Source organism: Caloenas nicobarica, chromosome 5 (assembly GCF_036013445.1).
Source record: "Caloenas nicobarica isolate bCalNic1 chromosome 5, bCalNic1.hap1, whole genome shotgun sequence".
Lineage (NCBI taxonomy): Eukaryota > Metazoa > Chordata > Aves > Columbiformes > Columbidae > Caloenas > Caloenas nicobarica.
Window position 1 is genome coordinate 25,943,282 of NC_088249.1, and position 11,806 is coordinate 25,955,087.

General features: G+C 40.6%; 1 protein-coding gene across 5 annotated transcripts in view; it reads right to left on the reverse strand.

Annotated features, from left to right (window-relative positions):
- Positions 1-11,806, reverse strand: part of MIPOL1 (mirror-image polydactyly 1) — a 195,950-nt gene that overhangs the window by 182,767 nt on the left and 1,377 nt on the right. For 3 of the 5 annotated variants that reach the window (XM_065635724.1, XM_065635725.1, XM_065635723.1), the window contains exon 2: positions 11,332-11,490. The gene's annotated coding sequence lies outside the window, so the exon portion shown is untranslated. Of the gene's footprint in view, positions 1-8,555; positions 8,631-11,331; positions 11,491-11,806 lie in introns of those variants that run through there. The other 2 variants (XM_065635728.1, XM_065635726.1) reach the window with 2 other exon arrangements.

An 11,806-nucleotide genomic window follows, 5' to 3' on the forward strand; every position in this document is an offset into this window, starting at 1 on the left:
AAAACAGTCAACCAAATACATGCAGCCACACATGCTAGGTGGAAACAGTTGTACATATATGAAATCTTTTATTATGCTTTAATATTTGTAAAATGCATCTCAAAAACTGTTTTAAAGAACCACCATTCTTCTAGAAAATGCAACATACAACTACACATTCCCAATCCAGATGTAAAGTTTTAATTGTTCTTTCTTAAAGCAAACAAATAAGCAAACACAAGATAACTCAGAAAAATTACTGGAAATTAATTGCATAATATCTACACAATTTAAGGCATTAGAAGTGGTTTTCTTTTTCCTTAAAAAGGGAATTCCTCAAATGTAAATAAGCAAAAAAGTTTCAGCAGGAGACTGCCATCAGCTTTCAGTAAGGGTATTTCTGCACTGTAGCAACTGCAACTCACACAGCTAAAGAATGTCTAACTTTAAAGACTAATTTGGCTACCGCTGTCATAGGCAGCATTTCTCAAATTGAGCCATTTAATCCTCACTTTACTAACCCCACTCTGCTTTCAATTCATGTTTGGCAGGGAAAAAGCGCAGTATCTTTTCCTTCCCAGGACCCTCAGTGCCCATGAGCCAGCCCCGCTGAGCTCAGGCTGCAGCAGAGGAGCTGGCACAGAAAGCAGCAGCGGTGCCACCACTTCTGTGCAGCAGCTCAGGTAGCACCTGAGCTCCTTTTGAACAATCTCACTCTGGTGACTGTGGAGCAACGGCTGAGAAATTCAATGGCACCTGTGCAACCAGCCATCACAGCTAGGCAGCAAGAGCTAACAAATGGCTCTCTCCGATTCTGTCCTCCAAGGCATGTCTACCAAGATCAGCAGCTAACTCAAGATCTGGTACAAGAAAAGAAACAGTGCAGGAAAAGGACGGGGAGCTTCATAACTCCTCCCTACCTCTTTTCTTAAACACCCTGCCCCACACTCAACACCAAGTTGAAGATGGCTAAGCCGAGCTCCATACTGTCAGTGGCAAAAGAGCAATGAGGTCAGGGTAAGAAAATCACAGAAATACACACATCCCTCACACTGTACCTTTAAGTAGGAAAAGATGAGAATAATTTAGCCAGGAACACCTGGAAACAACCAACAGATGGTCACTGCAAGAAGGCAGGAATGGAGGCAAGGAGTAATAAAACGTGGGCACTATGGAATATTCCATAAGGCAGGAAATTCATGCAGTTCCTCCTGGAGCCCAGTTTTACCAATTTAGCTTGTCCCCCTAAAATGACATTTGAAGAGACTAATAGACAAAATCTCCTACAATGAACTTGCATAACAATACAGAATGAGAACAGAATGCTGTTTGTTGTTTTTTTTTTTGACTTGAAGAAAAAGCAAAATTTAAGCCTTGAAGGTGGCTTTTCACTTGCTAAATTTAAATAAAATGCATTTTAAAATACAACTGAGCAGAACTATGGAGTTGCTGATGTCTGTTTAAGGAATGATGACATCAATGCATGCTACACTCGAGAAGGACATGGGTGTGGAACTACATCCTTTTTCATCATACATGGTCAGGTACAAAAAGAAAAGTTTAACGTCAAGATTCCTGTGGTCTAATGAAAATAAATACCATTACAAACAGATCCAAGAATACAGACTTATTAAATACTGTTTGTTTTTATTCAGATATAGATAATGGGAACTGAGATATTTAACTACTACAAGATTAATTTTTATTCTATCTTAAACTGTTCACACTGTCAGCAAGCTCACGGCATCCTGACAACAAGCAGATAGGAAAAAAACCAAACCAAAACAAAAACAAACCCACAACAAACCAAACCAAAAAAAACCCACCTTGAAAAATGTCAACAAACATCTGTGAAAACAGATTTAAATTGGTATCTGAGTATTTAATTGTTCTACTCTGACTACATCGAGCAATTGATACTACCTGTATCACTCACATTCATAATAAAGAAATTCAAAATCAGAACACATTCTTCTAGCTTTACAAAACATTCAAAAATCTTAAAGTCATGGTGGATGTTTCATAGTGCCATTTTCCTCATTACAAGGAAGGTACCAAGGAACAAATTGGTCATACAGTGCTTACGTCAGACTCCAAACAAGGAAAACCACATCCTAATACTCTGCTACAACATAAAATAGAAAAACTGCCTCTATCTGTGCACACATAAAATCACTCTATAGAAAAACATTGTAAAAAAAATACTGCTTTGTTTCTCATGCTTGTATCTAAAAATGTACATAACCAAGTTAACACATTCTCACCTACCAAGTACTTAATGTTGCAAAATCCTACAGAACCTGAAATTTTATTTACCTGAATGTGAATCCCAAGGACAACATATTGAAAAACAGAATCTTAAAGCAAGTCTATCTGTAAATCTAAGAAATTTGAAATGAACTGTACTTGAGAAAATGGAATTGTGCCTTTCTGAAAGCAATGCTAGTAACTTTATCGAACTATTATACTGATACCAATAACTTTATTATATCAATACTAACAACTTTATTATACAGTGTGTATAATTCATGCAGCTACAACAAGCATAAATGACAATATCCATACGGGTCACTGTATTAGATATATATTTTCACCCTTCACCCTCTAACCTCTCTCAAAGAGGACTACCTGCTTAAAAAAAACCCAAACAAACAAAACAACAACACCACCCACACAAAACCCAAAAACAAACAAGCAAAAAAACCCCATGAACCACCACCACTCAAGCCACTATGTATCATACAATTACTGAGAAATGAATGTTTAAAAAAGAACACACATTTTTGCATAACTTCTTTCAACAGTATTGAAATGGCCACTGGAACGTCTTAGAATAATTTTCTAATTATGCTCAGTTATATTCTCAGTTCTCTAACTACACTCAGCTATGAGTTACCACTTTTCTTGGTAATTAGGCTTATCTTTTTGGCAGTCAATTAAGCTCATAAATTGAAGTTAAATCTATAACATTTCAGAAAAAAAACCAACAAAAACATAGTACAAATTTATATTTTATTTCCTATCAGATGTAAGATGTAGGCAGAAAGAATGGTTCAATTTCCTCACCTGTTGATACATTAGAATTAACAAAGAGAGTGAGGGCAAATATATGCATTTGGAAATAGCATAATGAAAGAAAGCTAAAGCAGCGCTGATTACTCCCAAAAGAAAGAAGACAAGGACATCTAAAATAAGAATTAATGTTCAAAATACAAAGATTTATACACGTATTTAGCTTTGTGCATTAAAAATGGAAATAATGCACAACAATATTTTTAATTGTGTAAACACTCTGCAAAAAATAAATATTTTAATACTTGTCATTTCCATACGTATCAACTGTCATGCCTCGGAAAGCCCTATTCCCTTTTCATGAGCCAATCTAAGCTTACTACCAATCATTTGTTAAATTGGTAACTAATGACAATTTCTAGTTCTGGTCCCACTGAGTGTAATTCAGACACGCACACAACCATGAAGCAATTCTTCAGCACTAAATACTCTCTTTACAAGTGGACATTTTTATTTTTAAGTTGGAGTACAACTCAACATAAGTAAGTAGATCTATATGTTTTAAGAAGACCATTAAAAATTCAGTCTGGTTGCTTCAAGTACAGCAGTCTCCGATCCCATATTAAATTCTCTCACAGCAGAGCATCGCACAGCATTTTCAGAACACTTTTGACTCAGACACAACCCTGTTCTCATTCCATGAATCCTGACAGGAAACGTCACCCCCTCCCTCCAAAGAGCTCATCAATAACCAAGCATTTTAATATTTCTTTGTCCTAATAATACATTGCTGAAGCAGATTAGATTTTTCTAATTTATTTCACATTTAACATTTAAATTAGTGCATAGCTACCTGGAATATCACTATTTAACTGAACGTATAACTTAAAGATCAAATTCCATCTTGAAGAGATTTACATGAAAGGACAGAAAGGACAACATTTGCCTATCAGCATGTTATGTAGATCTCCTTAACTCAATTTACTACAGATTTCACGGTGCAAAAATTAACGCCCTCCAGGAGCTGAACTCAGTTTACTTACTGAGTTACCAATTACTTCTTCCAAACTCACAATGTAATCCCACACCACTGTGACCAATGGAGGTTTTGCCGTTCACTTAAAGGCAAGGTGGATCTATTTCTTGGTTTGCTACTCTGCCAAGTGATACTGAGCAAATTGGTACCATAGATGCTGCCTTGACAACTTTCTAATAAGGAAAAGGTAAGTATTTTATTCCCTGCTAAAATTGAGAGCAACATATTGATAATAATTTTAACTACACAAAGTTGCCAACAGAATTATATGCCTTTTCTAACATGAATTTCTAGAATACATTTCAGCAACAATAATGGCAAACAGCCTGTAGAGTCACTCATGGACCCTGCTCAGTCCTTCTTTCCCTTCCCTACTCCAGAACCCACAGACGCAAGACATTTCATGCATGTGTATCACACCCAACTTCACAGCCTCCCACTAGATACCTGACCCAATAAACTCCTTTTTACATGCCTGTAACAGTCAAGCACTACAGAACAACAACAGAGAGGAGACAAAAATAAAATAATTTTAAAAAAGAAGAAAGAAAAGAAGCTGTATGTGTATTCTGGTGCCCAAAATAAATTTGATCACAGGTGCCACAATTCTAGCTCTGAAAATAAAAAACACTTTCAAAATAATTAACTGAACCACTGAGTTCTAATTCCTCTAATAAGCGAGAACTACATCTGATATCTTTGACAACACTTAGCTAAGTGTAATGGGGCACAGTAAATAAAACAAGTTGTTTTCACATGTAGTTCATGTTCAGTAACATAGAAAGGAAACCCAGAAACAACACATGCTGCATTATGATAGCTATCCATTGGCATTCAATTTCAGTGATCAGGTCTCTGTTACTTCTACTTAGGACAGAAAGACAGTGCCTGTTCCACACTTCAGGAGGAACACTCAAGAAATTATATTTATTTAAGAGATTTGTAACTAACACATGAAAAAATATTATTTGATTCATTGATACTCTGAAAACCAAAGTCAATCCCAGCAACATTTCATATAAATATTTTCAAAATTCTAATACATAATATTCTTTAATATATCAAAGGCCTACACTCTGCAGAAACTGTCAGTTTCCATTTTAACTTGTTTTTGACCTGTCCTTAACAGAAAAAAGTCCTCATCAGGAACCACCACAGAAAACAGAAGCCTGCTGTTATGGTTTCTGTACCATGGCTCATGAAGCTAGCAGCAAGCATACAAACTGTCCTATCACTTAGAAAATTGCTGGATCAAAGCAGCAGAGATCATCTTATCAAATGAGCATACACACTGGTTCTTTCCATAGCTCTATCTGCTCTGCAAAGAAGGGTTCAATACTCTTTCTATTATGCCTTTAAAACCATTTTTTCTTTAAAAGGAAAATGCAAAAGCCAGAAATCATACTTTCAGGAATATTTGTCAGTTGCAACATCACCCTGTAGTGAAATCTGCTAAGAGACTGCAGCTGGGAGGGGTTGTTTGGTTGTGTTTCCAGTAAATTTCAAAACACCTATCGCCCATATAGGACAATATAGGTAAAAGTGAAAAGAAGCTTCTGCATAGATTTGGAAGATCTGTCCTAAAGTGAACACCAAGTTGGATCAGCAATTCAGACTTCAAAAACATTTCACTACCTGCATGCTGCTGTTAACATGCAGCACCTACTCTGCCATACGTATGATAGCCTAAAAATTTGAAAAAGAAGCAGCAAAAATATTCATTAGGATATATCTCAAGTGCATGTGACTGTGCATAAAACTGGTCAACATGCAGGCCTGTGCATAAAACGGTGATCAACACGCAGGCCCCTCCCCCCCTTCACCCTCAGCTCACGTTATCTTCTTGCTTTCAGTTCTAGTGATGAGTTAATAATTTAATGATTCTTTCCCCAAAGGATCATCAAAGCCATATTTTTCCTCCTCTTCTAAGTCCTTCCAGCAAGCTCTGAAAACTTCCTTACATTTTTATTAACACAGGCAGCCTCAAAAAGTAAACCCCCCCCCAAACTGCAAAAAGCTAGATCTGGACCATGGGGCATCAGCTCTGTACTCCCATTGCTGCCAGAAATACGTGTTGGGTTTGCCTCACTGTGAGAGAAGTAGGAAGCCTAACACAACCATTTTGTTTCTTGGTAATCAAGAAAAGAAGGTAGCATCATAATAGTGCGTTCCTAACTTATCATCTAGAATGACTTCTCACAAGCAGGCACATAGAATAACAGAATGCAAAGAATAAAAGTAACATTTCCTTCTCCAAAATGGGCAAACTAATAATTAAAAGGGAAATTAGGTGAATCCAGAAACAAAACAAGAGCCAAGAAGTCTAAACAGTTACCACATGAAAAGAGGATAATTTGCTACCCACTACTATTGGACAGAGTAGTCCCCATTACCAACTGTAATGAGAATCAGGCTCCAAAGGAATTGTAACATCACTATATGAAAACCTGTAATAACTACAAAAAGGGTATATACTAATGCCTACAATAAGGAATCATTTATTAAATCTAAGAAAATATATAATCTTCCTGACTACAAGGTTTACTAGTTTGGGTTTAGCCTTATCAGTCTAGGTATTCAGAAGTAAACTAGAAAAAAATATCCAATACTAGTGAAGAAATGGCCAGGAGGGAAAACAGACATTCTGATACCTTATGTCTTCTCCACAGGCAAATTTACCAAGTCATAGGAGGGCTATAACCTCCCTGATAATGCTGTCACTCCCAGTGTTCGGATGCAGCAGTGACTGGATACCTTCCCAATGTCACCTCCTTCCCCTAAAACTTGCAGCAGCAGCTGTCTCTGCATTCTCAGATCCTGTACATTATGTTACTTCCCAGACCCTCTCTTTGTTTTCCCTATTGCAACTAAAACTGCAGTAGCTTCTCCTTAGCTGGACAAGCAAGACAAGTTTATGACTTTCAAGAGCCCGATATCAGTGCTGATCCCTGGACTGGGTCAGAAAAGCTCACAGCCAACATGCCGGTGGTACCTTACTGGTGTACACAGCTCAGTCTCTCACATCTCACACAGCTGAAGGACTTCATTATGAATAACAACATTTTGCATACTTAAACAAAAGCAAAATAATAACAGAACTACCACACAACAGAGCATGTTTACTTTAACTGTTACGACTTAGTTTTAACTCTCTCTAAACATCACAAAAATATTTTAGTGCCACAGTATATTTAAATAAGCAAACAGGTGGTTTCAGATTGAATGGAAGTTGTATATTCCCAGAGCAAAACAGTGGCCAAGAACAGATGCTCAAGGACAGGTACAAGAAGGCGGCAAGCACACCACCATGTGTCCCAAATACCCACAGGTCCCACAACCTCCAGAATTCGCAGCCCTGAGACCTGCTGAGGCAGGAGCACATCTCTGTGGTTAACTGTTTTTTCTTCCATGAGTAAAGCACAGCATCTTACAACTGTTCCAACAGTAGTCACAACTTGCTTAAGTATTTAAAAAACAAACAAACAAAAAAAAACCACTCCAGCGCTGCAGGACACTGAATTACTAAACTCAGGGTCAGCAAACTCCTACAGCACCCAGTTCGAACCACCTCAATCCCCTGAAATTGTACCTAGACCCAGTTGTTTCAGGGGTAAACACGTGCTGCCTCAGATACAACACAACAGGCCTCTGTGTCCACATACTGAATGCTTTTCCTCCAGACTCCTCACACTGAGAAGCCATGGCCTTTTTCCTCAAATGAAACAGACCTTCACAACATCATCGGGAATGAGATTATTATGGAACTTAATTACGTTAAGAGCTGAGGTATACAACTGATTGGGACTTCACAAGGAACTTTTTTTAAAGTCATAAATGTTCAAAAATAGCAGATTGCAAACGTGATTTTGGCAGGTTTTTTGGTGTGATCCGTTTTGTCATGGGGTTTGTTTGTTTGTTTTTTAACGTATTACTACTATTCTGGGTACCCTCCACAGCTTGTTCTCACCTGACACCAAAGAACCAGCACCGACCGCCTAAATTTGCTGGGGACACGTTTCACGTCCGGTTCTCCAAGCCGCCGCTCCCGGCGCTGCCCTCCCTCCCGGGAGGCGGCAGCCCGTCCGTCCCTGCCCTCCCCGCGGGGCTGACAGCCCCTGAAACTCCAAACCGCCCATTCCCGCCCGGGCAACTCTCTCCCCCGCTCTCCAGCTGCAGAGCGGGCGGCAGCTCGGGCGAGCCCGCGGGGCAGAGGGAGGTAGGGTGACCCAGCCAAGAGCCTGCGCCGCGGGCAGCCCCGGCCCACGCAGCCGGTACGTGGAGGAAGAGCCCGGCGGCGGCAGCGCATGCCGGGAGGCGGCCCGGCCCCGGAGGCGGGGGAGGTGAGGAGGCCGGGCAGGGCCGCTTGCCCGCGGGGAGGCGCCGCGGGCAGAGCGGCCCCTACCAACGCCGCCTCGCCGGGACGCGCCGCCGCCGCCGCCTGGCCCCGCCGCAGAAGACGGGGCAAGCTCAAACCCGAGCAGCCGCGGGGCAGCCGCAGCCCGAGGGAAGCGCCCCGCCAGTCCGTTACCTGCGCGCTCCTCCCCCGCTGCCGGCGTGCGGGCGGCGCCGCCGCCTCCACAACAAAGCCCGCGAGCGGGCGGGCGCTGCGGTCCGGACGGGAGGAGAGGCGGGCGCGTGCGGCGGCCCGGGGGCGGGGCCAGGCGGGGGGGTTCGGGGGGGCGCCGCCCTGCGGGCGGGAGCAGGCGGTGCAGGGCCAAGCGCGGCTGGGGGGGACGCGGCAAGCGGGGCCGGGCCGGGGGCTGTGGGAACCTGAGGGGCTGCGGGAGCTCGAGGGGCTGGTTTGCAGGCGTCTCCCCTGCCCGCCTCTCCCCACGCTGGGAAAAGCTATGCCCTTTCTGGAGGTTAGCAGTGGCGCGCTGCCCAGGCTGGCCGGGAATGGTGTTGCCTACTAGGGGATGTGGTGATCACAGATGCAGAGAGAAACCCTGCCAGAGCAATTAAGGAGGATGATGTAGTGGTGCACATGTACTGGTTTGGGAAGAGGCCATGTGAAAATGGGATGAAGCCCAGAAGTGCTTCAGGAAACCTGCACAGTGGGAAGGTCACCCTTTGCGGGACAGTAGGGAGGGGTGGATGGAGAATAAGGAGAGATGTGCAATATACGGAAAAGACTTCCAGCAGGAGAATTTAATTGTGTTGAGGTGAATAGATCTGGGGTTTGAATACTGTGAGACAAACTTAATTGTTTCCTAACAATAGCAGAGTTCATTTTTTTAAGAAGGTGTTACGCTATTCTGTAAACATCTCTCTATGTAAATTATACACACTCTGAGAATTTTTTTTCTTTTTTTTTCATGTAAATCTTCTTTTGTTGCAGTGACACCTTCTGCAGAAAACAAATCTAACCAACCATTTTCTTCACCCTCCAATGAACTCCAAATTCACTTTACTGTTGAACTACTGCAGCAAGTCAACCTTTATACTAGATTGGCTATTTGTATCAAAGGGAACATTGTGCAGGGAGACCTGCATTTCTGGAACAAAAAAGTAGTGATGTTTCAGCATCTGCTTTTTGATGATACAGGACACAGGGGACCTGATGATCCTGCTATATTTATTGAGCAGCAGTCTCAAAGAGCGAAACCAAGGGATCTAATGCAAATGTTAATGAAACATTGAAGTTGAGATTTTAATTACTTAAAGGTCAGCACATTCAGTGTTTATTAATTTAAGGGAGTTACTCTGTATTCCCACAGCAATCTCCTCTCTGCTCCTACATAGATCAAAGAATTCAAGTTACTGTTTATTTGCTGATGCATGTAAATTATATAACTGAATTTTATAGCTGAATATTATTCTTTTTTTGCGATTATGGTCTCAGTCTTAACACTTTCTTAACACTTCTCCACGTGTTTTCTCTGTTCACATACTTTTCAGTAGCAATAAAAACATTGTTTTTCTCTAATCTTTGTTCTAAATTACCAAAGGCTACATTTCTTTTCAAGTTTGGAACCTTATTCAGTTAGCAACATTGTTGCTAAATTATCCCCAAACACTCGCAGGCACTCTGTAAAGTAACATATCAGAACAGTATTATGACTTCATGAAAATACTTTTCCAAAGACACACTCATGAAGTTTTGGCTTCCAAATACTAAGGCGCCTGCAATCCATTCTCAAAACAGGAAACCGTGTTTGACAAATGATTCCCAGAAAAGCCTGTGAGGGGAATGAAAACACTGTAATTTCAGAACCTTATGCACAAGACCCACTTGTAGGCTGCTGAAGGATCCTTCCTTCTCAGAATACTCCGCATGTAAAAATCATTAGGTTTTGTTGGTAGAAAAAAAAGGTTCTTTCCCAGTGAATGAGGGGGATAGTTAAATTAGAGTAATCTTGTTGTTAATAGGTTTTCATTATTTTCCTTAGTACATTTCCAAGTTCTCTCCCTCAGTCTAACAGTAACCTTCATCCAATCTGGGGAGCTGTGATCTGAGAACTCTCTTTCACAACACTATTTGAAACATATTATCTCTGACTGCACTGTTTTCTGCCTGTATGAAATAAATAATGGCATTTTAATCAAAATCTAAAATATAGTTTGTCTTTTATTTAAATATTTTTTCACTTACTATTAGATTTAGTCTCTTTGATTTTGTGAATTCTGTTCATCAGAATGCTGGAATGCTATTTTTTCCTGTCTATCAACTTTAGGTATTTCCACCTGCACTTTCATAGCAGTCGAGTATGCCTTTGTTCACAATGGAGTTTCTCTTCAACTCTTTCAATTTCCCTTGAGGAAAAGATGTGGTGGTATTATAACAAACCCAGATTTCTCTTGTACCCCAAAGGTACCTTTCCAGGACTGGAGGGTGGGAAAACCAGCTTGAATCCTCTTCAACTCTGCTATGCTACATCCTAGAGTCAGGGACTCCTGATTTTAGCACAACGCCTCTGGTGTGCCTAGAATTCACTGTGCCTAGTATTTTAGCTTAAAGTCACTACCTCGGAGGCTTTAAATGAACATCTGGAAGACTCTCTCTTACCAAATGAAAATGTATATAGATAGCAGACTGCCATTAAATATTTATCAGACATGGAAAACAGTGCACAAACATACTGTTCAGACATAAGAAACAGATCTAACTTGATATTTCTTAAGAAACAGAAAGAACTAGGTACCAACAATTGCCTTTGGTAGCTGTGCTACAGGAATAGATAAATGCACCTAGTTACAAATTGTCTGTGCTTTGAGTTTAGCAGAAGCTGATGTCCTTGTAAGGCACCAGCAGTCTCTCTTTTTTTCAAGGGAAAGAAGTTAAGAAATAAGGATGTAAAAACTACCTTTATTTTCCTTCTCTTGAAGAGGTGCCAGCAAATCTAGCCTCCTAGTTCTATTTCAAGATGCTCGAGATCACACAAGGTATTCAGAATTGCTTTGAAGATAATGTGAAGGATTTCTGATTCAAAATGAATATCCTCCTCTGTTGTAACACTGCAGGGCTGTTAACAAGAAAGAAAAAAGAAATAATCTTAAATTATCCATGTGACTGGTTAAACAGTCTAGCATCTTATACAAGAGTCATTTCTTTATATCTATCATCTTAAGTCTAATAAACGTGCCCTTGACATCAACAGTAGCTCTGTTTTCTCCCTCAACTCAATGTAACTGAGCTTGTACATACCCCTGTTTGTTAGAAAAGAAGCAAAGATCAAGCTCAGAGTGGACAAGCTTTCCTTTGGGGTAAGAAAAATCAGCAATACTAGAGGCTGTGGGAGGAGGAAGGAGGAAATAGAAAAGAATATGAGAAACTACAGT